At 45.9% G+C, this 4,384-nt stretch overlaps 1 long non-coding RNA gene across 1 annotated transcript in view; it reads left to right on the top strand.

The window, feature by feature from the left end:
• The window catches only part of LOC109368976, a 7,519-nt gene extending 6,673 nt beyond the window's left edge, over positions 1-846 (top strand). The window contains exon 3 of the long non-coding RNA XR_002117500.2: positions 11-846. This is a non-coding gene — a long non-coding RNA (uncharacterized LOC109368976). The remainder of the gene's footprint in view (positions 1-10) is intronic.
• The last annotated feature ends 3,538 nt before the right edge of the window (positions 847-4,384 follow it).

Below are 4,384 nucleotides of genomic sequence, written 5' to 3'. Positions count from 1 at the left end.
TTTGCTTGAGGTGCAAAATGTGTCTCCACCCTGTTTGCCTTGGTCCGTTGTAGAAGTGCACAAGAGATGCCACTGTGAGGATCCATGCACCCTGCAGAGCAGGCAAGAAAACAAGCATTTCCTGTCTGCTTGTGCTCCTTGGGATGTTCCTAGGCGTGTTTTCTATGACAGTATAGCACACAGGGAAATCTGTGTAGAAGAGAATTCACATTATTCTGCTGAATTCCACAGCATTTGGACACGCCATCTCTGTTATTTTCCAGGGTTGTTTTGTAGTGTTTTTATTTCAGTGATGTAAGGGCTGTCTTTTACTGCCAAGCCCATAATTAAAGTGGTGTTGACTTGTAAGTAATGGGCTGCAAAAGGTGTACCAGAAGATAATTAAAGATGCACTGTAGATAAGGGGGCATGAACATTCTTTTTATGAGGTGTTAATGTCTGAAGACCAACTAGTGAAATTGATCTTGCCTCCATCAGGATGAAAGATCTGGTTAAACATCAATAACACTGCGGTGCACTAGAAAATGTTTGATGTAGGGATTTCTAGAGGTCTATACTTGAGCGCAGGCTCCCCAGGCAGGCGCCTGGTGGCAGAGCCATGCGGCACCGGGTGATTTTGGCATCGTATCCATGCTAACGTGGTTCTTTGCATATCCAAATGCTGGGGCTGCTCGGGAGGGAGAGAGGAGAGTTGCTCCTAGTGCCCTGATCTGGACTAAGATAGATGCAAACCTTTTTCAGAGCCATTATAACGAGCGCTGTGGCTAGTCCTTTTCTAACAATAACTTTGCTGCCTCTCCTAAATGTCCACTACAAATATTCTTTTTTCCTTTTTTTTTTTTTTCTTTTCTTCCTGCGTTTTCAGCGTATGTAATTTTGATTCTTCTGTAGATGCGCTTACATCATGCCCCTGACTTAAAGGGACACTGGCACAAGAAAGACAAAGTAAGTTTACACTTTTGGACCTTACTGAAATCTGCAGCAAAACTCCATGGATTTTGGTGGGAACCTGAAGACAACCTGTGATATGAAGAGATATTTTTTGTTAAACATACTGCTTTCAGTATATTTTTTTTCTTCTCCACATTTCTCCCACACGTAGAATCATAGGATGGCTTAGATTATAACTGATGCACAACAGCTGAGGGAACACAGTCAGCAAGGTGTGACAATCTAGGTGTGACCAAGCTGCTGCTGTAGCAGGAGTTAGCTCTTAGGTTAGGCCAAGTCCAAATGCTTCAGCAGAAGAGCAGCAGAGGAGGGGGAGGACAAGATTGCCATCTTGTTTCCTGGAATCTCACTTAAAAACAAACTCACAATCTAAGTCTCTATCAATTAGCATTGCAAAGAAAATCTCTCGAAATGAAGGGTGTAAAGAGGCTGCCTGGCAGAACGCCTGAAACAATAACTCCAGGAAGTGTGAACTGCTCTCTCCATAGCCAGGGGATGTTAACAAAAGCCCGTCTATTTGACCTAGCCAGCAGTGATGGACACTCGCTATTAGCAAGCAGTGCAAGTCGCTGCAAGCCCCAGAGCTTCTCCTCTGCTGACTCCTTCCTTATCTCTTCTGAGCAGGCTGTGTCTGTAAGGCGTGTATGTGCGTGCTGGGGGGGTTTTCCTCTCCTTCTGGGACCAGTGCTGGGGGCTGCCTGCAGGGTCGGTTTTATGTTGCAGTCATTCCCATGACATGATGTTTTCGTATTTTTTTCTGCCATGAAAATTGGAAAGTTGCACAGGAAAAAAAAATGACAGCTTTTTAATTTTTTTTCTTTTTCTAGCTTTCCTCTGGGTATCACTTTCACTGTGATGGGCCAGACTGAATGAATTAGCTCTCTTTGTAACCTGCTGATGGGTTTCCTGGACCCAGTTCGTTGTGGACTCCATGGATAGTTGTGTTAATGATGCAGAGATGGAAAGGCCATGTGCAATTTCATGCTTTCTTGGGTCAATTTAAATTTGGGCTCCCCAACACTTCTCTCTCTCTGTGCCTATGCATCCCTCATCTCGTGCTGGTGCCTGAAATAAGCTGGCCAAGAACTAACCTGGCCAGCAAACAATCACTTCTTAGAGGGAGCAGCTCCGTGAACTGGCTAATTTTCTAGTGCGTACGGAGCTGGCACATGCAGGTCTGTGTGTGAAGTCATTCGTGGGCTTAAATGCAAGCAGAACTGCATCCTGTGTGATGAGAATGAGGAGCAGCTAAAGCTGGATTTGCTGTGGAGAAGCTCATCGACAAAACCGTGCCAATTAAGCTCTGTAAATTTGCTTATTGTGTCTGAACCTTAATCGACTCTTCCTTACATATGTATCTGAATAATATAAGCAAATTAAAGCTTAGCAGCACACCTCGAATGTACCTAGAACTGGTGAACCATTTGCTACCTGTCTCCTCTTTCCCCTTCTCCTCTGTGAAAATGCTCGGCTGTATACAAATTGTATCGCTTACATGGAAAGGAAAATCTCTGAACCATCCTGAAACTCTGAGGGAGAAAATAATTTCTGTGGGATGTGTCTGAGCTGTGATAGCCCAAGCTGACAAGAGTGATGTGGTAGAAGAATGGGAAAGAATAGTGAGAAATAGTTTCAGGCTCTTGCTCCCAGATATTCTGGACTACATGCTGCTGTCATCCTTCTGAAATTCTCACTGCCATCATATGCATTTCTGTTGGAATATACTATTTAAATGCTTTTAAATTCAAATGTTTCTAAATTTAAATTCTTTAATGTTTATATTGATACTATTGCATTTACCTTGCCTTATGGGACAGAGCTCCTGAAAAAATGCAGCCTCAGGAATAGCAGACTCATGGGGGCTGGCAGTCATACCTGACTGCAACAGCGTTTCTTTTTATTGTGAATTTGTGTGGTGGAATGTGGAGTATTAAAACCCTTGTCCTGCTCAACCCAGAAGTGTCTGCTTGGATCACAGACACAGTGGTCCCTGTAGAATGTAGATATGTAATACAGGGTGCAGACTTTGTTCTTGGACCCTTAAATTTCACAGTAAGATGGAACAGGTTCCAAGGCTGAAAATGACTAGAGATGTGCTGAGACAAAAGACACATGAAATAATGATGATGTTGTTCTTGAACGCCTTCAGTGATAGCTTCTAATGGCCTAATCTGACAAATTATTACATTAACTAATTGATTTGTTGCTGTTCTAATCATGTTTTAACAGCTAAGCCCTTTTGGCATTGCAGCCATTGCTCCCTTTAAGTCGTTATGTCACTCTTGGCTCCATAAAAGAATATTCCTGGCCTGTCTTTTGAATTAATACTTTTGAATTAATCGGTCACAATCTCACCTTGGACTGAAACACAGAGCTTTCTTGTTCTGTACATGACTCAGTGAGTAGAGCTGTCTGGGGGAGAAAAACGATCAAACAAAGGTGATCAGGGGACTGGAGCACCTCCTCTACAAAGACAGGCTGAGGGAGCTGGGCTTGTTCAGCCTGGAGAAAAGAAGGCTGTGGGGTGACCTCATTGCAGCCTTTCAGTACCTAAAGGGAGCCTACAAACAGGAGGGGAGTCAGCTCTTTGAAATGGTAGATAACAGCAGGACAAGGGGAAATGGTTTTAAGTTGAGGGAAGGAAGATTGAGGTTGGATGTCAGGGGGAAGTTCTTTACAGAGAGAGTGGTGAGGTGCTGGAACAGCTGCCCAGAGAGGCTGTGGATGCCCCGTCCATCCCTGGAGGTGTTCATGGCCAGGTTGGATGGGGCCCTGGGCAGCCTGGGCTGGTATGAAATGGGGAGGTTGGTGGCCCTGATTGTGGCAGGGGTTTGGAGCTTCATGATCCTTGAGGTCCCTTCCAACCCTGGCCGTTCTGTGATTCTGTGAGAGAAGATGGGAGAGGCTTCAGTGTTTTGCAGTGGGTTTTGGTGCAGTATCTGGACAAGGGACCAGCGTTTTGCTCATCCCACTAAAGTCAAGGAGAAATCTCCCACTACTGGGAATGGGACCTGTAACCTGGTCAATAACGTGCAGGGTGGTTTCCCTTCTGGAGAAGGGGTGACATGGACATATAGGTGATACGAGACACCTGTATTCCTTAGCCTGGACGGATCCTAGCGCCCAGAGGAACCCTGCTGTTTCCAGCGTTGGTGCCGGCCTGCCCGAGAGCATAGGCGACTTTTCAGAAGGACCAAGTGGACTAAAGAGCCGCCCTCATTAAATTATTGACCCTCCATTTGAATTAGAAAATCGCTGGGTGGGTTGGCGGCGGCGGCGGGCCCTTCGCCGTGAGACGCCTTGGCTCCTCCAGCGGGGCGAGACCTCCCCGTGTGTATTTTGGTGATGGGATGACAATGGAGGTGTGGGAGACAGCCGTGAGTCACCAGGCCCTATCGGCGGGGCAGGCCCGGGCGGGTGGGGGTCGCCGAGA

Source organism: Meleagris gallopavo, chromosome 8, assembly GCF_000146605.3.
Source record: "Meleagris gallopavo isolate NT-WF06-2002-E0010 breed Aviagen turkey brand Nicholas breeding stock chromosome 8, Turkey_5.1, whole genome shotgun sequence".
Lineage (NCBI taxonomy): Eukaryota > Metazoa > Chordata > Aves > Galliformes > Phasianidae > Meleagris > Meleagris gallopavo.
The sequence above is the reverse complement of the archived record's forward strand: the minus strand, read 5'-3'. Positions and strand labels throughout refer to the sequence as shown.